Source organism: Nerophis lumbriciformis, linkage group LG09, assembly GCF_033978685.3.
Source record: "Nerophis lumbriciformis linkage group LG09, RoL_Nlum_v2.1, whole genome shotgun sequence".
Taxonomy (NCBI): domain Eukaryota; kingdom Metazoa; phylum Chordata; class Actinopteri; order Syngnathiformes; family Syngnathidae; genus Nerophis; species Nerophis lumbriciformis.
Window position 1 is genome coordinate 20589339 of NC_084556.2, and position 24702 is coordinate 20614040.

General features: G+C 41.2%; 1 protein-coding gene and 1 long non-coding RNA gene across 2 annotated transcripts in view; both read right to left on the reverse strand.

The window, feature by feature from the left end:
- sipa1 (signal-induced proliferation-associated 1) overlaps positions 1 to 18247 on the reverse strand; it is a 55076-nt gene extending 36829 nt beyond the window's left edge. The window contains exon 1 of the mRNA XM_061962315.1: positions 17939 to 18247. The gene's annotated coding sequence lies outside the window, so the exon portion shown is untranslated. The remainder of the gene's footprint in view (positions 1 to 17938) is intronic.
- A 4563-nt stretch (positions 18248 to 22810) lies between these two features.
- LOC133607568 (uncharacterized) lies at positions 22811 to 24128 on the reverse strand. Its single transcript, XR_009815427.1, has 3 exons — positions 24005 to 24128; positions 23191 to 23271; positions 22811 to 22838 (listed from the first exon to the last, which is right to left on the reverse strand). It is a non-coding gene; the product is annotated as an uncharacterized lncRNA (long non-coding RNA).
- Positions 24129 to 24702: the final 574 nt, after the last annotated feature.

Sequence of the window (24702 nt, forward strand, 5' to 3'; positions counted from 1 at the left end):
TACACCTGTAGAACAGCACTGCATCATACTGGTCAGTGAATGTACATTTTAGTCACATTCATACATCACAAATTGAAAGACAGCCATCCAATTAAACTATGTCATTTTTGTTTTCTCTTCCATTGTAATGAACAACTGTAGTCTTTCTGAAGAGTCAGCATGCAAAATTAGAATATATTTCTGTAAGTTTGCGTCTTGAAGAGGAACCACATTTCTAATTCGGGCCTTGAGCTGAAAAAGCTTGGAAACTTTTCTCTGTGCTGTACTGTACTTTGTCTCCTGTCTTAAAGCCACAACACAAAAAGATCCTCTTCACATGAGAGTTGAGTGTGGTCTGCTGCAGTTTCAGTTCTGTGTGGGTGTTTTACAGCACTGACATAAAGCCCAAACTAATGTATTACAGAATGAAAAATAAGAGCTCCGCTTACAACATTGGCGTGTATAAATCATTCCAATGTTGTAACAGCAACATGGTGAGAGAACCTGCAGTCAAACTAAGGAGGAAATAAGCCCTTTCTATTGTATTGTTGATATTAATACCTAAGTTCCTGTGAAAATAAAGGAGCACAAGCTAAAAGTGTTGCTCAGTAAAAGCTATTGTTTCCACTCTGGCCTTCGTGCTGCTAGTAAAAGAAAGTACCTCTATTGTTTTTGATATGTATTTGCCATGACATCAACATTGTTTGCTGGCAGAGCACTACCACTTCCTGTGTGTCTCAAAATACACCTTGTGGAGGGCTGTGTGTGCATGTGTGATGGAAGTCCATGTGTGCTGACACTATCAAACAGTGCTCATGGATGTAGCACACAGTCCTCATGGTGACAGGAAGAGCAGCTGTCCTTGTGTGTGTGTGTGTGTGTGTGTGTGTGTGTGCATGCAAAAGTAACTGACCCTCAACTTGATGACTGCATCCATTATGCTGATCTTGAACGCTTCTCATTTACCACAGTCATTTTGCACCAGCAGCACTGCACAAGGAAGAGGAAGAACACCAGCCCACTACTATGTCTGGAACACTGTCCTTCTACCATCTTCACCTTCCGAGGAATACACGCTGCCCACCATTGCTTCCTTCTTGTTTATACATCAAAACACCAAAAAATGGCTGCAGCTGCAACATTTTAACCACTTTTCCGCATAGAAATGCTTGAAAGTGTGAGGAAATGTATCTCTACTGTGGTATCAAACTTGAGTGTTTTCATTTCTTTTATTTCATAAAGTTGCGGCCATTTTTGGAAGGAAGTGACTTCTCTGCCTCCACAACTCTTTTGTTGACTTTCATAGGCAGTTTTTCTGGTTTGGTTTTGCACACAAACAGATGTTAACAGTACTAATGCATTTCTTCTCAAACATTCACATGTATCTTGATTTTGTGCAACAATCAAAATTACATAACAATATAAAATATGAACAGCTAACTGCTACTAGAAAAGTTGAAATCGCAAAAAAAAATTGAACTTTATCATGCTAATTATAACATCACAGCAGATCATATAATGCAAATATTTACCTAGATTGCCAAGATACCTGTGGTGGTGGGGTCTGAGTTAGGGGTGTGGTCACCACGATGTCATTCTATAATTTGCATAATTTTCTGTGATATGATTTTTTTTTTTTTTTTAAGAGGCAACGTGGGTCCCCCCTCCAATGGGCTCACCACCCATAGCAGGGGTCATAGAGGTCGGGTGCGATGTGAGCTGGGCGGAAGCCGAAGGCAGGGCACTTGGCGGTCCGATCCTCGGCTACAGAAGCTAGCTCTTGGGACGTGGAACGTCACCTCGCTGGGGGGGAAGGAGCCTGAGCTAGTGCGCGAGGTGGAGAAGTTCCGGCTAGATATAGTCGGACTCACTTCGACGCACAGCAAGGGCTCTGGAACCAGTTGTCTCGAGAGGGGCTGGACTCTCTTCCACTCTGGCGTTGCCGGCAGTGAGAGGCGACGGGCTGGGGTGGCAATTCTTGTTTCCCCCCAGCTCAGAGCCTGTACGTTGGAGTTCAACCCGGTGGACGAGAGGGTAGCTTCCCTACGCCTTCGGGTGGGGGAACGGGTCCTGACTGTGGTTTGCGCTTACGCGCCAAACCACAGCTCAGAGTACCCACCCTTTTTGGATTCACTCGAGGGAGTACTTGAGAGTGCTCCCCCGGGTGATTCCCTCGTTCTACTGGGGGACTTCAATGCTCATGTTGGCAGCGACAGTGAAACCTGGAGAGGCGTGATTGGGAAGAATGGCTGCCCGGATCTGAACCCGAGCGGTGTTTTGTTATTGGACTTTTGTGCCCGTCACAGATTGTCCATAACGAACACCATGTTCAAACATAAGGGTGTCCATATGTGCACTTGGCACCAGGACACCCTAGGCCGCAGTTCCATGATCGACTTTGTAGTTGTGTCATCGGATTTGCGGCCTCATGTTTTGGACACTCGGGTGAAGAGAGGGGCGGAGCTTTCTACCGATCACCACCTGGTGGTGAGTTGGCTGCGATGGTGGGGGAGGATGCCGGACAGACCTGGCAGGCCCAAACGCATTGTGAGGGTTTGCTGGGAACGTCTAGCAGAGTCTCCTGTCAGAGAGAGTTTCAATTCCCACCTCCGGAAGAACTTTGAACATGTCACGAGGGAGGTGCTGGACATTGAGTCCGAATGGACCATGTTCCGCGCCTCTATTGTCGAGGCGGTTGATTGGAGCTGTGGCCGCAAGGTAGTTGGTGCTTGTCGTGGCGGTAATCCTAGAACCCGTTGGTGGACACCGGCGGTGAGGGATGCCGTCAAGCTGAAGAAGGAGTCCTATCGGGTTCTTTTGGCTCATAGGACTCCTGAGGCAGTGGACAGGTACCGACAGGCCAAGCGGTGTGCGGCTTCAGCGGTCGCAGAGGCAAAAACTCGGACATGGGAGGAGTTCGGTGAGGCCATGGAAAACGACTTCCGGACGGCTTCGAAGCAATTCTGGACCACCATCCGCCGCCTCAGGAAGGGGAAGCAGCGCACTATTAACACCGTGTATGGCGAGGATGGTGTTCTGCTGACCTCGACTGCGGATGTTGTGGATCGGTGGAGGGAATACTTCGAAGACCTCCTCAATCCCACCAACACGTCTTCCTATGAGGAAGCAGTGCCTGGGGAGTCTGTGGTGGGCTCTCCTATTTCTGGGGCTGAGGTTGCTGAGGTAGTTAAAAAGCTCCTCGGTGGCAAGGCCCCGGGGGTGGATGAGATCCGCCCGGAGTTCCTTAAGGCTCTGGATGCTGTGGGGCTGTCTTGGTTGACAAGACTCTGCAGCATCGCGTGGACATCGGGGGCGGTACCACTGGATTGGCAGACCGGGGTGGTGGTTCCTCTCTTTAAGAAGGGGAACCGGAGGGTGTGTTCTAACTATCGTGGGATCACACTCCTCAGCCTTCCCGGTAAGGTCTATTCAGGTGTACTGGAGAGGAGGCTACGCCGGATAGTCGAACCTCGGATTCAGGAGGAACAGTGTGGTTTTCGTCCTGGTCGTGGAACTGTGGACCAGCTCTATACTCTCGGCAGGGTCCTTGAGGGTGCATGGGAGTTTGCCCAACCAGTCTACATGTGTTTTGTGGACTTGGAGAAGGCATTCGACCGTGTCCCTCGGGAAGTCCTGTGGGGAGTGCTCAGGGAGTATGGGGTATCGGACTGTCTGATTGTGGCAGTCCGCTCCCTGTATGCTCAGTGCCAGAGCTTGGTCCGCATTGCCGGTAGTAAGTCGGACACGTTTCCAGTGAGGGTTGGACTCCGCCAAGGCTGCCCTTTGTCACCGATTCTGTTCATAACTTTTATGGACAGAATTTCTAGGTGCAGTCAAGGCGTTGAGGGGATCTGGTTTGGTGGCTGCAGGATTAGGTCTCTGCTTTTTGCAGATGATGTGGTCCTGATGGCTTCATCTGGCCAGGATCTTCAGTTCTCGCTGGATCGGTTCGCAGCCGAGTGTGAAGCGACTGGGATGAGAATCAGCACCTCCAAGTCCGAGTCCATGGTTCTCGCCCGGAAAAGGGTAAGGTGCCATCTCCGGGTTGGGGAGGAGATCTTGCCCCAAGTGGAGGAGTTCAAGTACCTCGGAGTCTTGTTCACGAGTGAGGGAAAAGTGGATCGTGAGATCGACTGGCAGATCGGCGCGGCGTCTTCAGTAATGCGGACGCTGTATCGATCCGTTGTGGTGAAGAAGGAGCTGAGCCGGAAGGCAAAGCTCTCAATTTACCGGTCGATCTACGTTCCCATCCTCACCTATGGTCATGAGCTTTGGGTTATGACCGAAAGGACAAGATCACGGGTACAAGCGGCTGAAATGAGTTTCCTCCGCCAGGTGGCGGGGCTCTCCCTTAGAGATAGGGTGAGAAGCTCTGCTATCCGGGAGGAGCTCAAAGTAAAGCCGCTGCTCCTCCACATCGAGAGGAGCCAGATGAGGTGGTTCGGGCATCTGGTCAGGATGCCACCCGAACGCCTCCCTAGGGAGGTGTTTAGGGCACGTCCGACCGGTAGGACGCCGCGGGGTAGACCCAGGACACGTTGGGAAGACTATGTCTCCCGGCTGGCCTGGGAACGCCTCGGGGTCCCACAGGAAGAGCTGGACGAAGTGGCTGGGGAGAGGGAAGTCTGGGCTTCCCTGCTTAGGCTGCTGCCCCCGCGACCCGACCTCGGATAAGCGGAAGAAGATGGATGGATGGATGGATGATTTTTTTTTGAAAGGCAAAAAAAAAAGTATACATACATTTATAAACATCCCTGTTATTAATTAGTATGAACATATATATACAGTCTATATTATATTATATTGTTTTGCTTAATTTGTTTTATGTATTTTGTTGAGAATGTTTCCAGTCTCTAGAACATTTAAGTGGCTTTTTCTTTATTAAAAATGACTAGCAACAAATCTAGCATCTTTTTCTGGTGTTATCATTGACTGTACTCGTGTTTGGAGACTCAACTTCTGTCCCTCAATGTCCGCGACGAAAGGCAAGCTGCTGCGAGCATGACAACACACTTGCTTCGCGCTACTGCTCCTGTTGGACTTTCTCTCCTTAAAAGCAGCCACAGTCCTCTTAATATTTGCACATTTTGTAGATTGCTGTCCGCGGGTATATCTGGGATATATTAAAGGAGTACCACACCACAAACATGCTTCCACTGCAGACAATCGCGTGCGTATTGCTTAAGTCGTCACAACATCCTGGTTCGACAACGCTGTTCTGGTGTTTAAAGCCTTTTTTTGGCGAGCCAAATTTTCGGTGCATCCAGAGTCGCACCAGTGTGGAGGGGTTTAGCCCCCCCTGGCCTCTCCAAACCCAACTCAGCAGAACAGCAACATGCAAAAATATCACCTTTTATGAAGTAATTTTCAAGTAAAGTGCTAGCAATCCGTCAGACTGCCTGTGTTTTAGCTCAGTAGTCTGGTTATTCACAAAGTCTGGTCAGTAGTCTGGTCATTCACAAAGGGGACCTGGGTTCTGGTCCCGCTCAGAGCAGTAGGAAAAAACAACGCAGCCTAGAGAGCGTTCACAAACGCTAGACGAAGCGAAGCTGTTTGTGATTGACAGCTATGAACCCCAATCATTGCATTCCGCCGTCAAAATCCCTATCGGGGGCCCCCGGGCTTCAGCCCAGGTAAGCCCGTGCATTACAGCGCCCCTGGGTGCATCTTTAGTACGTTTGTAGATAGTGCCCAAACAATAGGCTATATATATCCATTCATACTGTAACGACCTGCTGGTGGTAATGTTTTGTGTTTGTGTGGTTTGGATTTGATTGTTATCCACAGTGTTGGGACTAACGCGTTACAAAGTAACGCGTTACTGTAACGCCGTTAGTTTCGGCGGTAACTAGTAATCTAACGCGTTATTTTTTTATATTCAATAACTCAGTTACCGTTACTACATGATGCGTTACTGCGTTATTTTACGTTACTTTTTATGTAGTATCGGCTAGAAACTGAGGATCTGAGTGTGTTTTATTCCAGCGAAGCAGAGACGTGCTTCTGATTCTTCCTCTGCGCTCTCTGTGTGTGCGTGTGACTGTGTGTCTGAGTGTGGGAAGGGGAGGGGAGGGGAGGGGGGTGCGCAATACAACCGTTGGCCAACAAAAAAGTAACCACAGAACACTATACGCCTATACGGTATAGTGTTCTGTGGTTACTTTTTGGTTGGCCAAGCGGACGTGACGACAGGCTGTCCCCACTCAGATCCGCACAGACCGGGAGGGGGCGTGCCTTAAGTCCGGCTGGAAATCGGCAGAAATTTAGAGAATGGTTGTCCCAGGGAGAGGCAGTGAAATTCGGGAGGGTTGGCAAGTATGAGATATTCTCACTTCTTTTCTTTTGTCGAGCACAAAGAAAAGAACATTTTAGTTAAATGTAAGTTGTGTCTTGGATCAAAGATCCCGTCTACTGCCCAAAACAACGATTCAAATCTGCCTGGTTAGGCTCTGTGTATGTCACGTGTGCCTTCCTTAGGTGAAGCCAGCTTTACAGCTATGTTGTTGATTGATTGATTGATTGATTGAAACTTTTATTAGTAGATTGCACAGTACAGTACATATTCCGTACAATTGACCACTAAATGGTAACACCCAAATAAGTTTTTTAACTTGTTTAAGTCGGGGTCCAGATACAGATATATACTATCAAATATATACTAACATCATAATACAGTCATCACACAAGATAATCATCAGGGTATATACATTGAATTATTTACATTATTTACAATCCGGGGTGTGGGATATGGAGGGGGGCGGGGGGGTTAGGTTTGGTTGGTATCAACACTTCAGTCATCAATTGCATCATCAGAGAAATGGACATTGAAACAGTGTAGGACTGACTTGGTAGGATATGTACAGCAAGTAGTGGACACAGAGAGAGAGATCAGAAAGTATAAGAAAAAGTGTCTACATTTGATTATTTACAATCCGAAGAGGTATTATGTGGAAGGGAGGGTGTTAGTTTAGGGTTGTAGTTGCCTGGAGATGTTCTTTTAGTGCGGTTTTGAAGGAGGATAGAGATGCCCTTTCTTTTACACCTGTTGGGAGTGCATTCCATATTGAAGTGGCATAGAAAGAGAATGAGTTAAGACCTTTATTAGTTCGGAATCTGGGTTTAACGTGGTTAGTGTTAGTGTTAGTGTTAGTGTTATTATGCTGTTTGTTACTTATGTATGTTATGTTGCAGCTATTTAAAATAGTTTTGTCAATTTGTTCTGGCCTGAAATAAATTGGCCCTTTGAAACATATCTTTGTCTTTGTGTGTTGTATGTAGAGCACATTGCTTAGCAGAGTTCAGTGATGCAAATGTATGTCAAGTTGATCAACAGATTGTATTATTCTCCAGTGCAATAACAGTACTAAAATGAAGGCTAAAAGGGCATTAATGGGAGCTTTAAAAAAAAAAAAGTAGAAGAAGTAACTAAATAGTTACTTTTCACAGTAACGCATTACTTTTTGGTGTAAGTAACTGAGTTAGTAACTGAGTTACTTTTGAAATAAAGTAACTAGTAACTGTAACTAGTTACTGTTTTTCAGTAACTAACCCAACACTGGTTATCCATGATTGTAAACACACAGTCTGTGCCTTAAAGGGTTTAGCGGAGAATGAAGTGTTGTTGTGTGTCTTGCATGGAGACGAAACTGTGTGTACAGAGGGAATATGTGTTGGAATTTAGCCGGTTGTTAGCATAAGATTGGGAATAAAAGTCAAAAATAGCATCTGACTTTGTGTGACTTCTTCTGGAGTTTACAATACATTACCCATCCATCCATTTTCTACCGCTTGTCCCTATCAGAGTTGTTGGTATTACTTTAATTAGTTTTCACGTAAAAATCTTTTTTATTTTAGGTGTGGCGTCTGAATTTGCTTTGACGGTGCGCCACAATCAGTCACATTATGGGGAAACCTTGAGCTTACTTCCATCCATCTATTTTCTACCCCTTGTCCTTTTTGGGTCAGCTGCATTCGGGCGGTAGGCAGGGTACACCCTGGACAAGTCGCCACTTCATTGCAGGGCCAACACAGATAGATCACACTCCCATTCACAAACTTGGTCCAATTTTAGTGTTGGCAATCAACTTATCCCCAGGTGCATATTTTTGGAGGTGGGAGGAAGCCAGAGTACCCCAAGGGGACCCACGCAGTCACGGGGAGAACATGCAAACTCCACACAGAAAGATTCCGAGCGCAGGATCTAACCCCCTCTTCCACCGTGCTGCCTACCTTGAGCTTACTTACAAACAAATAATTAAATAGATTGTCTATTAGGGTTGCACTATTAATCAATTTCAAATCATAATCAGATTATGACAACTGTTTAATTTTCCATGTCATGTCTCGCACCTGTGGGCTAGCGTATAGGATCCTCCTTCCTGCGAGAGTACTCTGCATAGACATATAGCGGTCCCCACACACACATCAGTGTTTTCCATGTATTCATTTATATGTAGCCACAAATGAAATTTGCCCCGTCACAAATGCGGATTTGGAGTTTCCGGTTTGCCCTCACTTGTAATCATTCATAATGGAACTGTGGCGGTATTTAACGCAACTCCGCTTCTCTACACCATTCATATGCACCTGTTTTGTCAGAGAACAAGACGACGCAGAAGAGATCTGTGGTGGCAATGGTGCAACTTTATCATCACATTTAGCGAATAAAATGTATAAATATTAGGAAAAGACAGATTAAACAAGGTGGGTCTTAAGCTTGCTCTTAAAAACATGAACATTTTCTGCAGCCCTGAGGTCCTCCGGCAAGCGGTTTCATAGACAGGAGCCATACAGTAATAGTGGAAAGATGCCATTCCGTGACTATGTGTCCTGACTTTTGGAATAATTAGCAGATGAGAACCAGAGGATCTCATGGTCCGCGGAGGTTCGTAGGGTAAAGCAAATCTGAAAGATAAAAAGGCCCAATACGATTAAAACTTTTATACATCGTATGAAGAACCCAAAAATGTATCCTGACTAAAACTTCAGTCTTGTCCTGGTTAAGCTGTAAAATGTTATCTGCCATCCAGTATTTAAGATCTAAAATGCAACTAAAAAGAGTATCAATTGGTCTTGTGTCATCAGAAGGCATGGAAATGTACAAATGTGTGTGATCAGCATAACTGTGGGAATAAATTCCATGTCTCCTGATGACATAGCCGAGTGGAGTCATGTAAATGTTAAAAATAATAGGACCTAAATTGATCCTTGAGGCACACCACATGTGAGTTCATGGGTCTTTGAGCAGAATTAATCCATACTTTCTGTGAGATAGAAAGTGAACCATTAGTGAATAGTACCAGAGAGGTCCACCAGGTGTTCCAGTCAATTTAAAATAATTAAGTGATCTATAGTATCAAAGGCAGCACTAAGATCCAGTAGAACCAAGACTGACAGTTTTTGAGAGTCAGCACTCAACCTGAGATCCTGCACAATTTTTAAAAGCACCATGTCTGTACTGTGGTTCACCCTAAATCCAGATGGAAACTTCTCTAAAATATTGCATTTATTTAAAAAAATCAAATGGTTCAAGATGTTCATCATAATTGTTCTTCTTTGCACTTTGTGACCACTTGTAGTTTGAACCGTCTCTTAAACTGAATCATATTGGTGCTTTGTTTGATTTCTTTGGTGAACCCATTCCATAATTGAATTCCACATACGGATATGCTTAAGGTTTTACGTGTTGTACACGTTTTAAATGAGATTTTCCTCAGAGGTTATATTTCTCCTCTTTGAGAAGAATTGTTGTACATTCTTGGGTAGCAGGTTATAGTTTGCTTTGTACATAATTTTAGTCGCTGAATTTTAATATTTTTGACTCAATAAATAAAGGGTTTGTATGTTCTCTATATTCAACATTATGTATTATTCTAATTAATCTTTTTTGTAATACCGTTAGTGAATGAAGCGCACATTTGTAGTTGTTTCCCCATATTTCTACACAATAACTCAGATATGGTAAAACTAGAGAGCAGTAGAGAATCCATCCATCCATCCATTTTCTACCACTTGTCCCTTTCTGGATTGCGGGGGTGCTGGAGCCTATCCCAGCTACACTCAGGCGGAAGGCGGAGTACACCCTGGACAAGTCGCCACCTCATCGCAGGGCCAACACAGATAGACAGACAACATTCACACTCACAATCACACACTTGGGCCAATTTAGTGTTGCCAATCAACCTATCCCCAGGTGCATGTCTTTGGAAGTGGGAGGAAGCCGGAGTGAACCCACACAGTCACGTGGAGAACATGCAAACTCTACACAGAAAGACCCTGAGCCCGGGGATCGAACCCAGGACCTTCGTACTGTGAGGCACACGCACTAACCTCTGTTCGTCCATGCTGCCCGCAGTAGAGAATATGAAGTGATTTTTGGTCCAGAACATATTTTGCTTTATTCATTATTGACGTGTTTCTTGCTACTTTATGTTGTATGATTTTTACACGAGGTTTCCAGTTCATTTTATCATCTAATATTACACCCAAAAATGTGTTTTCTTTTACCCTTTCAATGTGTACTCCGTCTATTTGTATTTGTGTTTGACTTTCCCTTCTACTGTTACCAAATAACATTATTTTGGTTTTACTGAGATTCAAAGATAGCCTGATTTTGTCAAACCATCTTTTTAATTTGTTCATTTCTTCTGTTATTATTTGTATTAGCTCTTGTGTGTTTTTTCCTGAATACTAACTTTGTAACTTTACAAATTTTGTTTACATAAAGATTAAACAATTTTCGTCCAAGTATTGATCCCTGAGGTACGCCACAAAATATTTTCAGCTCTGTAGAAGTGTGTTCATCTATCTTCACGTATTGCTTTCTGTTGGTTAAGTAGCTTCTTGCCCAGTTCAAGACCCACCCTCTGATTCCATACCTTTCTAATTTGTTTATTAAGATATTATGATTGATTGTGTAAAATGCTTTTATTAAATCTATAAACACTGCAGCAGCACATTTTTTCCCTATCTATTGCATTGGTAATCTCTTCTGTTATTTCGATTATTGCCATTGATGTTGAGATGTTGGCTCAGTCACATGTTAGTGTGAGTGTTTCATTTTTATTTATGAATTCGTCCAATCTGTTATTCAACAGTTTTTCAATATTTGTTTTAAATTGTGGAAGTAGAGAAACTGGTCTGTAGTTTGTAAACTGGTGTTTGTCACCAGTCCTATAAATTGGTACGACTTTTGCTATTTTCATTTTATCTGGAAATTTGCCCGTTTGAAATGATAGATTACTGATATATGTTAAAGGTTCTGAAATCTCTTCAATAACCTTTTTATCATTTCCATATCAATTTCGTTACAATCAGTTGAGGTCTTGAATTTAAAATTTTTCACAATATTGATGATTTTTTCCTCTTTTATCACACCTTTGAGGAACTAAGAGTTGGGATTTCTGTCTATAGTATCATTAAAGTCCTCAACTGACTCGGGATCTGGAATCTTTTCCTCCAGATTTGGTCCAATGTTCACAAAGTATGTATGGAAGCTTTCAACTACTTTGTTCATATTGTCATTTTTTACATTTACATTTGAGAAGTATTTAGGATAATCCTTCTTAGCACCATTTTTATAATGCTATTTAGGATGCCCCATGTTGCTCTCATATTGTTTTTGTTCCTGTCCAATAATTGACTGTATTATTCTTTCCTCCGTGTTCGTAGTATGCCAGTTAGCTTGTTCTTATATGTTTTGTACTTGTTTTCTGCCTCTGTAGATCTTTGTGTTGTAAATGTTCTTTATAATGTATTCTTCTTGTTGCAAGCATTTTTCAGTCCTTTTGTCATCCATGTCCCTCTTCTTGTACTATCTGTCATTGATTTCGAAAACTGGCAAATGATCACTGATGTCGGATATTAACAGGCCACTTGTGGGATTATTATCAAAATAATTAGTAAAAATATCAATTAGTGTGGCGCTGTGTCCTGAGATTCTGCTTGGCATTGTGATTTTAGGATATATACTCAGGCTATATATTGTGTCAATAAAATCAAAATGTTAGGGTTCAAGAGGTCAATGTTGAAGTCTCCGCATAAGAAAGTTATTTTTTGACTGATTTCAGTAAAATTTGCCTTAATCCAGTTCTCAAACGTATCAATGTTTGACTTAGGTGATCTACAGTACATATACAACTGATCAGTACGTTTTTGCTTTTTTCATGACATATGGTTATACATTTTAAGATATTATCAATCAATCAATCAAGATATTATCAATAACTAATGACATATTTTTTACCACTTTGTAGTTTAGGTTCTTCATCACATACTGATGTGAAGCATGCAACCTAATGTTTATCACTTTCATAAGGGCTAAGAAGACAGTGCTGAAAATCACTCTTACCAAGAAGGCAAAGTGGGGCCCAGGGGCCGTTTGTGAAACCCAGCTTTTATGTGGAGTAGCGGGTAGAGCGGCCGTCCAGAAACTTAAGGGTTTGTGGTTCGATACTAGCTTCTGTCATTCTGGTCAGTGCCGTTGTGTCATTGAGCAAGACACTTTGCTTGTTCCCGGTGTCAATGTAGCTTACCACCACCATGCTTCAATGTATGGTGCTTTGAGACAATTGTGAAAAAGCGCTATATAAATATCTTTATTTCATTTGAAATGTTGATACTACGAGGAAGCAATACAGAAAGATTTGTCTTTAAATATATGTATAATGTTTGTTTAGACTTCCTATTTGCCTATTTAATTACAAATTAAATGATGAGGTCAGCACCCCCAACCACCCCACTTCCCTGCTGTCTTACATAGTTCTATTGTACATTTTTAATTTTTGCCAAAACCGTGCACCCTTTTTACAGTCCATTGACTCTTCTTGAATTGACCAATATATATATATTTTCAGATCTGGTTTTGATCTTCCTGTTGGCATATATTTTCTCCATATAGCATATAAAATATATTCACACCAGCAGATCTACTCCTTCTGGCTAACATGTACCATTAGCTTGTAGAGTTACCTGCTTAGTGTCAAGTAGTTTAAGATGCAACTATGCTGTTTATTAAAGTTTCCATAGCAAGCTTAACATGAACATAAAAGACTAACTTTAAATTTATTCCAGTGCAAATTTTAAGATGGCCCGCCATTTGTTTCTGTAGTGCAGACAGACAATGCAGCAGTGAAAAGCTCTATCCTCTTTGTATGTGTGCGGGGTAACTGGCTACCTAATAGAGGACCATTGCATTAGCTTGACAATCTATTATTCCTACAAAAACGTATTTTTACATTCATCTCTGGGCAGGATGTTTTCTGCCCTTTAACCTCGCAGTTAGTTTCTTTCAATGGCTTTGAATGGCCTTGAGAGCACTTCTTCTTCTGTGTAATGGCAACGTGAACAATGTGTAGAATGCCATGGCCTGGCTTAATGGTTCAATGTATGTACGCCTGACATTATTGAGTGTCTCTAAAACGAGGTTAAGAGGTATTTAACATAAACATACATTATTTTTAATGGGTTCTGCTTTAGTGTTGCGTGCAAATACAATAGCTCAGTGTGGGCGTTTTCAAAATGATGAAGTGTTGAGTTAGAGAGAAAACATACACAATACTACTACATTAGGTATGCTCATGAGCTGCACTAATATAATTTAAACCAGGGCTGTCAAAATGTACGCTTTAATGCAGATTCATCCATCATCATTATTATTCCAATTAACCTATCTGCCACGCAGAAAGACTCACTATCCCTGAAACGGCTCTAGCAACACATTTTGGCAGTTTGTCCAAATAGTCCTACCGTTGCACATGCGCAAATGAGCAGCTGATCCGCTAGTGACAGGCTACATACGCAAACAAGTCTATATGGCAGACCTTAAACAGCCTGTTGGGAAATTTGAGTCAAAGAAAAATGACGTAACAGTTGACCGACAAAGTAAATGGTCTTTATTCATACTGCACTTTTACTAGACCTGGAATGATACTCAAAGCGCTTTACATTATTCATCCTATTCACCCATACATTCACACACTGACGGCGAAAGCTGCCATTCAAGGCGCTTACCACGACCCATCAGTAGCAGTTAGGAGTTTGGTGTCTTGCTCAGGGACACCTTGACATGAGCTCTCCAAGCCAGGATCGAATTGGTAACCCCCGGGTTACAAGATGGCCACTCTACCCACTAAGCATGCAGTATTATTCAGACTCTGTGGGAACTCTACCAGCTTAAGATAGCGCATGAATAACACAAAGGGAGTAACAGGTTCACATTAATGTGGAAACATTTTTGTTTTCTGTTCACATGAACATAATATTAGAGGTCACCAATAAACATGTTAAGTGCATATTATTCCTTTTTTATTGACTCTCTTTGTTCATGCAAAAAAACAACAACACCATTGATATAAATTAAACTGAATGACATTTCATTGGGATGAAATAAAATTAATCCACATCAAACCTGTTATTAATCTGATTTTATTTTAAATATTTGACAGTACTAATTAAAACCAATACAGTATGCTTATTCATGGTTTGGCATCCGTGACTCACCTAGATTTCTGTTCTTTGCTTCAAATTGTAAATAACTTTTTGTTTAATGTACACTAACTTGAATAAAAAGTGGTTTGGTGGTGCTCTCTGTAGCAATGAATCCAGCAAAGGGTGCTGTCTTACAAGTCACTCAACATTTTCCAGCAGGAAGATGCTTTGACAAGATGTGATGAGTGACTGCATTCTTTTTAAGTACAACAGATCTATCTAAACTACATTTTATAACTGTGACAAGCATATTATATAAGGTTTAAAGAATCAAAAGCAGGCATAGGCTGTGTGTTCATTATTAATCTATTTTTGCCATTTGCAAGAGTCTTGGAACGTAAGCCTTGCAAAAGAATATATCTATCCTTGTGATTGTAGTTTGCAGTGGTGCAGCTCTGCACTAAATTATAAAGAACTGCTTTTAATATTTTGAATAGCTGCCTTGTAATCTCATAACATTGCAATAACAAGCTAACTATACACGCACAGAGAGATCCTCTCAATGAAGAGATACTTTCAGAGTTGCTCACATCATCTTTTCTATTGTGATTCTATTGAACATTGCTAATTAATGGCGGCAGTCTATTTATACTATTTTAGTAGTCACGATGATAATGGGACGAACCATTAGAGCTCAAGTTTATTTCCCCTGAGTGTGACTCACTTTTAGTGCACCACAGTGCTCCAAGGCATCGTCAATGCTCAGCGCAAAGCACACCAATATTTACAAAGAGCAAACATAAGACAGTTACAATTGCTGGCAAAACAAACTTCTAATACCTTGACAGGTGCCTTTAGGGAGTTTAAACACTCAAATTAAGTGCTTGGCCAGCCCTCAGCAGTCATGTAACTTCCTGAGAAGTGGACATTGAGTGTGAAAGCACGCTGCCTATAGCAATCTTGTCGCTGTATTACTCGCATACAAAGTAGGTGACTGCACGGAAAAAGCATGATGGGAGGTGCTGGGCTCACAAAAACTCTCATACAGTGTGGACCACCCCACCACCAAGGAAAAGGCGGTTTGTTGTCATTTAAGGGAGCACAATGCATTAGGATCCTGCCTACGCAAATTAAAATTGTAATTGCTGCCAAATGCATCAGATACAGATGTCATAACGGCTTCTAACATTGCATATTTACTAGCTCAAACTGGATACAGATTGCTTGACATATATACAGTATCTCACAAAAGTGAGTACAAGAATGAAACCTGGACACATTTTAGAATAGTCAGTGTACAGCTCGTGCAGCAGTATAGATTACTATCAACTGAAAGCTATCCAACACATAGGCATTATTGCCTATTGTCTTGTAAATTCTTGCTGAAATGTGAAGGATATACTGTACATTCCTACACTATGGTTATAAACCTATTTCTTTTAAATAATGTTAAAATGTTGAAATCATCGGATTTTAAATTACTGATCAATCGGTCCACCCCATTATTTATATGCAGATCACAGGGCACACTGTTGCTTTGCAATTATTAAAACCCCTTTGGAAACTGCATTTATTTTCAAAAGTACAATATTAACTTTCAATAAAAATATTTGTTATAACATTAAATGTGTTAACGTTCATAAACAGTGGTGTTAGAAAGTTGAATATGTTTAAGTGCACAATGTTCACATTTTGTGCATTCACAACTGTATTTAGGATGTCACACGGGCTCAAAATTAGTGATGGAAGTATCGATTCTGTGGTATCAATATGATTGAGTACACACTATACTCTCATACAGTATCTACCGGTATACAAATGATGGCATTTTAAAAGTGCATGTATCACTCCCACATCTTTTAGGTAAATTACTACATACAAAGCATCAGTATCGAAAATAAATATGGAATCTTCTTAAATTTATGACATTGTTATCAAGTTGTACTGGTAGTCAAACTGTCATTTTCTAACTTCCCCGTTAAGACAATCGACCGTGCTTTTATCCACTTGTGTATTATTGAAATTCAAGAAACATTTTAAAGGTGCCGGCTGGCATACATTGCCGTTGCATCAGACTTTTATTTTTTTGTATTATTTGACACCATCTGTAAGCTGATTCAAAATGTAAAGACAACAATGACTACCCACAATAAAAATACACAAGAGGTTGCTAGTTGTCAGTAAACAGGAAATTGCACAGAAACCAATGACTCAAACCAATTGAAACATTGTATTTATTATATTCTATTTATAATCTATTCCAATAACATATGCTATTTATAAACTACTCAATGTATATTGTATCATATACAAATTATGATATACATACTATTGCTGTTGTGGTACTCACTGGAATAAATGTTGTGCCATCTCATGTGTGCTGGTATGACAATAAAGTTCCTTGAATCCTAGCATCACATGGCATGCATCCGACTATACAGTATCATAGCGACATTTAAAAGCCATACGGTAATAATCCTCGTCAATGGGACATTTACCAACATTGTGTGAAAAAACACTTCACATTCATCATACAGATTTTTGTCACCTTAAGTGAGCATTTTGCGGCTAAAAACATTAATGTCAAGTTACCACGATGAATAGCACAGGAGGGAGAGTGCGGCTCAATGCAAATTAAATGGCCCGTCCTTTGAGTGGCCTGGCTTATGTAAGTGACTGCTGCTGCTGTTGTTGTTGTGTCTCTATCACTGCATGCTAGGTCCTGCATCCCTGCATTTTTTCTCCCTACAGCATCATCTGAAACCCTGTGTCCTCTCTCTAACACACACATACACATAGCCCCATCTTAAATTACAGAGAGGAGGAGGAGGAGGAGAGGGTGGGAGGGGGGTGGTGGCACCTGATTCTAGCATCCCTCATTCCTGCTGCCACCTTGAAAACAACACCCCAATCCTGCACGTCACCTTTGGTGCACATAAATCCCTAGCACATCAAAGATTGCGGGCTTTTATCGTGATTCCTGTTTTTAAAGAGATTTTTTTTTGTCCAAGCATGTTCAGCTCATCACGTCTGGCTCCCGCCTCCATGAGGCTTTTGCACCGACTCCTTGACTGTGTCATAGCGCTTTTTTTTTTTTTTTTTTTTTTTTTTTTTTTTTTAAAGACAATTGGGCCTCACAATGGAGAAACAGGAGAGATGGGGGAAGGTAGGAGAGGAGAGGGAGAAGGAAAAAGAGGGCCAGTGATGAAATGCGACAAAGGTTGCAAACTGGATTGAATCCCTCAATGTTGAAATGACACACACAAGGAGCTTTGAGGGAGGGTGTGGGGGCGGGGGGTGTTAGCTCATGGGCTCCCTTGGACAACTCACAGTTGATGTTGATAACAACTGGAGAGACAAAAGATGATCTGACATGAGGCTGTCTCATACATTGTGTGCTTGGATTGCGTGCATGCCCACACACACACACGCACACGCACACACACACACACACACACGCACACACTATGCACTGCCACTATGGTTTGGCCAAAGCTGGAATGTGAAGAAGACAGACAAAAAAGCCTCTTACCTCCAACATTTCAGCTCCGCTCGACCCGGCCTTATTTCATCCTCTTCCTCTCTGCCGACTCCCTCCCCTTCTCTAACCGGCAGCATTTTTCTGCTATCTATCTCCACGCTCTGGCTCGCTCACCTCCTCCTCCTCCTCCTCAGCTAGTTCCTCCTGTCTGCTGCGCTCTTCCTCTGTCCCAAAATAAAGAAACAGCAAACAATAACACACTTCCCAGTTTGTGTGCCTCTTTTCTGTTTGCTAAGTCAAGAGGCAGGTTGATTTGTGCTGTCCTCCTCCCTCTCGCTCTGTGCTGCTGATTCTATTCCATTCACATCACACTAAAGCCAACCCCCTCTTTCTCCTTGCTCTCTCTCTCTCTCTCTCTCTCACACACACACACACACACGCACACGCACGCACGCACGCACACACACACAGCTTAGCCCCTGTGTCCTCCCCCTTCTCATCTCCTTGACAGAGCAGGGCAGCAGTGGTCAGCTGGAGCCAAAACAAAATAATTGAATGGGGAGATTTGGATTATAAATATATTTACATTCTGAGTGATGTCACTTTAAGGTGATAACAAACACAAACATAGGTCTGTGATGTAATGTTGTGTCACATCCTGTAGTCAGCAAACGCTTCTCTCTTTTATGCAGTTACTCATGTCCACACATCAAAAACACATTCGATTTAAATGCCCGTTAAGCTATTTTTATTTTCCCCTGTTTTATTAACAAGCCTAATTTTTTTATATTTTCTAAAAACATTTTGCATTATTACACATTTTGGGAATGCAATGCATGAAATTGAGCATGAATTCAAATGAAGCAGTTGGTTTACAATAATGATGTTAAACTATCTGCTGCAGATCCAAATTGGGATTGTTTGGCCTTGGCGGAGGTTTTTGCACCGCTCAGGGGTAAAGTTTACAGGATTACACAAAAAAACTACACTCGATGGAGGGGCGGGGCTATATCCAGTATTGCAAGATGGTTTTAACATTTGTTTTATTTGTCAGTGAATAATTAATTCCTTCATAACATAATTGAGGCAAGTGGTGTTTGCATTGTAGTCTTCACTGCATGTGACATTTCTGCACAGGCCAGATAAAGGCTCCCAAAGAGGGCAGAGTTAAAAAATGGTGGCGTGTGTGTGTCAGTTTGTTTGTTTGGAGCTACCTCTGTGTACTCCCCAAACGTAGGAGGCTGAGATCATTGCAAACAATGCTCAACCTGCTTGAGCACATGTGTTTTGATGTCCTCAATGCATCTTCTTGGATACACTCCTGTTCGTTTTGAAACAAACATATCATGACAAGCGGTAGAAAATGGATGGATTGATGGATATCATGATATTCAATAAGGCAGGCCCCACTGTCCCATACAGCCACCCCCCCTCTTCTTTAATTACTGTACCCAGTCCAGGCCTGATCGGACCATATGGCTGTGTGTGTGTGTTAGCAGGCAAGCAGCTCTGGTCAAGCACAAAACAACGTGAGTGGGGGGTGGGGGTTGGGGGCGGGAAGGCAGGAGAGTCTTGTTGGCGTGTGTGTGTCATGAACAGATAAGAACATTTAAAAAATAAAAACACACATGCACTAAGTAGTACTAGTTGATAGGAGTGAGAACACATTAAAGGAGAACTGCACTTTTTGGGGAATTTTGCCTATCGTTCACAATCATTTTGAGAGATAATAAGACAGATTAATATTTTTATGCATTCTAACTCGTAAATAAAAAGTCTGCTTACAATGGAGTCAATGGAGTGCCTCTATATTCTAAATACCCATCCAAAAACCGCCAACCATACTCTATTTACATCATGTGACCTGAATATTACCCAAGTATTAGTGATATTGTTAATATAAGCCCTAACTAATGCAGACAAACTATTTTTAGCAGTGCATTGTCACAGAGAGCTACTGTAACTCGCTTGTTGCTGCTGTATTGACATCACGAGCTGGTGAGTTGCTTTTTCGCATCTGACATGGTAAAAGTTTATTTTAGATCATAAAAAATGCCTCTCACCTGGATAGAAGAAGGATGAGGACATAATCTGACAAGCTGGTCAACTGTGGCATCCTGTTTAGGCTCGAAAATGGGGAGAAAGACACGAGAAGATGCTTAGTTCCACCCGCCTTTTTCAATCGCAAGGATTTTGAGTCATTCTTCATTTCAACGGGAATATATGAACATTCTAGCAGTCGGCATCCCAGTGAGAGCAGACATGGTACAGTAAGTGATGTCTCTCATGAAGTCAGTAGTGAGCAGTAATCAGTGATGATGTCGAAGAAAAAAGCGAACATTGTGATGTGTTTGTAAAATTATTGCGCTACCGTATGCTTAAAATTAGCAAAATACTTAACTACTAGAATTTGCAATTCCGGTACAAATTGCGTGTGAATGCCCTATGTGCGCAAGCCGCCAATACGCGTGAGTGGAACTGAAATGCCTGAGTGTCCAGGGGAGTGTGGGGATGGTATAACGGTTCGAATCAAATGAGAAATGTGGGATATGCAGTCGACAGTATAATGCCCATTCATTGTCAATGGGGAGGAAATTCTGGGAAATTCCGGGAAAACCGGGAATTTTGGGAAAAACATGTTTTGCTGACAGAAGAATGCTGACCAAGTTGACATCCATAACGTCCAATCCCTCTCACCCCATGCACAACACTGTGGAGGTCCTGAGTATCTCCTTCAGCATTAAACTGTTACATCCACAGTGCAAGAAGAAGCGCGACCATGTCCACAGCCATAAGACTTTACAACGCATTTACCGGTACATGATTTCTTAGTGTGCAATATGGATGTTAGTGTTTTTTTGTTGTATTTTATCTTGCATCTGTACATATTAGCGAGCACTATGTAATATTTATTACTATTTTTTTGTTTTTCACTACGCTTTGCTTCTGTTACTGTATGTAAAAACCTGCACTGCAACAACGTAATTTCCCCATAGTGGGCTAAATAAAAGTCTATCCTATCCTATCAATATATCGGAAGAGTAGTGTGGGTGAATGGTTGAAAGGTCGCAATCGGGTTTAAAATTTTGAGAATATAGTGCAGGGCCGGCCCGTGGCATAGGCCGTATAGGCAAATGCTAAGGGCGCCGTCCATCAGGGGGCGCCATGCCAGTGCCACAAATGTTGGAGAAAAAAAAAAAGAAAAAAAAAGTTGTTACTATTATTTCTAAATAAAAAAAATAATCTCACGTTAATTAAAATGCAAAGTAAAGCCTATTTAATAGAAATATTATTTGTTAAAACATTACGCCCCCCCTCCTCCCCACGCACGGTGCGCCCCCTCCCTTCCCGTATCATGACTCTTTTTGGACGTCACCACATCAAAAATCAACACAAGATGTCAAAACGGCCAAAACTGTCAGGTGCCCAGGGAAGAAAAAAGAGAAAAGAAGAGGAGAAACGAGAAAAGACAGAGGTAGCAGGTAGGTAACGTTAGCCTACATGAAATTATTTGTCTGTTACAGAATGTGATAGTACCTGCCTTTTTAGCATTAAGCTAATGTTACATGATTCGGCAATTGCTAATCAATAAATAGCTAGTTCTGTTTTAACGTCGGGTTAATATTGTGGAGGGGGCTAAATTGTTATGGAAAATAATAATGTAACGTTAGGTAATTACAGTACTCCCACCTTACATTCCTCAGGGACATTTGTATTAGATCTTTTAAGCAGGTGTTTTTTGTTTACATTATTGCCTTCTGGTTAGCTAATGTTTGCCCTGCAGGTAATAGTCACTTTTCCACCCCTTTATATATTAGGTATAGTTGTAAGTAAAAAAAAAAAGGTCAAAGACAAAGCTATTCGGGTTCTTGTGAGTATATACACTTCACTGCCGATGTGGGGGGGCGCCACCTAAAATCTTGCCTAGGGCGCCAGATTGATTAGGGCCGGGCCTGATATAGTGCATTGTAAAACTATGTACGGTATCTGTCCGTTCATTTGAATCGGAATTTCCAGGAAATTTAGGAATTCCAGGAAAACCGGGGATTTGTGAAAATATTGATACTTGCACAATTGTCCTAGATGATATAAAGGGGTTGGTATTAGAATTTTTGGAATTGGTTGAAAAATTTTGACATAACTGTTTGAATTGAGAATGGGTACCGGTATATCGGAATACCTGGAATTTTGGGGAAACCGGTAATTTGTACAAACAAAAATAGGAGCGTTTGTTGTCCCAACGAAGAGAAATATTTTGAAGGTGGAATGGTCAAAAAACGGTTGAAAAATGTAGATTGTGAAAACTTTCCAGGAAGAGGTGAACATAGGGCTTTGGAAAAACGGGAATTCCTGGAATTGTTTTTAACTTGTCCAGGGTGAGTGGAGTGTGTGGATGGTGGAACAATTCGAATCGGGTGAGCAATATGGGAGTTGTGCATGTTTGAAAATTGGACCATTCCTTTTCAATGGGCAAAATGTCCTAGAAATTCTGGGCAATCCGAGATATTTGTAAAAATATCAAGGCAAACGTTTTGATACCTGAACAGTTCTGATCGGATGAAAACTGTGGGGCGCTGCAAACTTTTGCGGCGGAATACTAATAAAAAGATTACTTTTTTGGTGTAGAATCTTATATGTGTGAATGCCCAAGCATTCACACAATTACATGTTGTTATGAATGTGCCTGTTACTACATTACATATATACTTAGTGTGTATATTAAACACTGATGGATGTGTTTAAGCTCTTTATAGGAATAATAGAGCGACTCCCACAGGCTCCATTGTAAGCAGACTTTTGATCGCATTTATTTACTAGTTAAGAGTGCATAGAAAAAAGAAAAACATATGTGTTCTTGTTTTAGATAATGATTGTGAAAGAAAAATCCCCAAAAAGAGCAGTTCCCCTTTAAAACCTGCATACCTTAGTAAGGATTGGTCACCAGCTTTCTCTGTAACACAAAACATGAACAAGAATGTCAAACTTCCTGTCATACGGAGGTTTCTAATATTTTGCATACATTAAACATCTGCACAGGAGAGCCAGAATATTACAAACAGCTCACCGTGGACTTCTACACCACTGCAAAACATAATATTAGACATATTTGGATACTGCTTCAGTGTCAGGATCTCATCAAATTGTGTCAATGTTGTGACTGATGAATGTTTAACGATTGTCCACTATAAAAAATAAAATAAAAAAACAACTCATGTCCCATCAAATGTGGTGAGTTTTCTGAGGAAGAACTGCCGGCATGAGCAGTTGTAGATTGTTTAATACTGAATGACTAATTTACTTACTAATCCTTCCAGTTGTAGTGCTCCCAGTCAGGACAAAATGTTCTTGGATGGATCCCAGAGAAGCAGATATAATTATTCCGCCTGTCAGAAATGACTGTGAGAGATTAATACATAAAGAAGTTTTGCTGTATTAGCGGCTAATATTAGTGTAGATCAGTGATCCTCAAACAGTGTACTTAGGTGTACGCCAAATAATCACTTGAAGAACAGTGTTTTAATTTCCTATATTCAAAGACAGTGGTACTATTCAAACTGTGCTTATTGTTACATTGATTGATTGATTTAAACTTTTATTAGTAGATTGCACAGTACAGTACATATTCCGTACAATTGACCACTAAATGGTAACACCCGAATACGTTTAGTCAACTTGTTTGAGTCGGGGTCCACGTTAATCATTCATGGTCAAATTCATGGTACAGTGGCCAAAAATCTTAAATATACTTGTTAAATAAATCTTCTGCCTTTTTAATTTTTAATGATTACTTAGGCTTTCTACGCCACTGTATTTTAATGTTGGTCACTACTGTGCTACTTTTAAGAGCCAAGTGTTTTCTGAGGTGTTACCTGGTGGAAAAAGTTTGAGAACCACTGGTGTAGATCAGTGTAAGCATTAAAGGCATTTTACTTCACAGGAGCTACTTTCCAACATAGCTATTCTTATCAAAGGGACATAGTTAATAGTTTAAAACTTGTGTTATAAACGTTAATATGGCTAGTGGTGACAACACATGCTAATTGGGCTGCACAAGCAAACACGAATTCAAACAAGGGGTAAATTGCATTGTTTAGAAAAACAAATTTTAAAACTTACAGTTTAGGAAACAAATCATTCAACCGTGTTCTAATTTAATGACAATATATGTTCCGCCTAAAACGAATCGTTTGACAATTGTAACTTAAGCTAGCGTTACACAAGGGTTTCAATGTGTTGCGATGCCACCTGCTGGTGATTAATCACACAGTGAACGCCGGTGCAACGTTGCCAAGTGGAAAATGACACATTATCGTACCAGATGCTTCACATTGTCGTATTTGGAGGGAAATTGTCATTCATACACAATTCGACGTTGCTCGGGACAATCTTCTTTAGAATACCCACAGACCATATATACTACAGCAAATAAAGCAGTTTTACTTTTAGATAAATGAGTTAGAAAACAGTGCCCTCGCGTGGCTATAAAGAATACTGTCAAAGCCATTTAAATATTTCTGAAATTATTAACAGTGCGTCATTCAGACTCTGAATGATAATGATAATTTTACCCTCTGAATTTCAGAGGGTAAAATTATCGTAAAAATACAGTAAATACATTGCATCCTGAAAGTATTCACAGCGCTTCACTTTTTCCACAATGTATGTAACAGCCCTATTCTAAAATGGAATAAATTGTTTGTTTTCAAATTTCTAGTTTTTTTAAATAGAAAATCACATGAGCATTAGTATTTAAAGCTTTTGCTGACTCTTTTGTTGATGCAGCTTTTTGAATACGATGCGTACAAGCTTGGCAC